This window comes from Nansenia antarctica (genome assembly GCF_963989245.1).
Source record: "Nansenia antarctica genome assembly, chromosome: 11".
Classification (NCBI taxonomy): Eukaryota; Metazoa; Chordata; class Actinopteri; order Argentiniformes; family Microstomatidae; genus Nansenia; species Nansenia antarctica.
The window spans coordinates 33,038,292-33,038,731 of NC_137681.1; positions in this window are offsets into that span (position 1 = coordinate 33,038,292).

Genomic DNA, 440 nt, shown 5'->3' on the forward strand with positions numbered 1-440 from the left:
ACACACCTGATCTACACACACCTACACACACCTGATCTACACACACCTACACACACCTACACACACCTGACCTATACACACCTGATCTACACACACCTACACACACCTGACCTATACACACCTGATCTACACACACCTACACACACCTGATCTACACACACACCTGACCTATACACACCTGATCTACACACACCTACACACACCTGACCTACACACACCTGATCTACACACACCTACACACACCTGACCTATACACACCTGATCTACACACACCTACACACACCTGATCTACACACATCTACACGTAATTTCCGTAGGACCTTTTCTCTTGTCTTTTTCAACTCCAGAACTATGACATTTATAGATAACAAATGTGATGTTAATAATAGTAACTTTTTATTTGTATAGCGCTTGTCCTGCAAACGTTGCAGCTCAAAGTG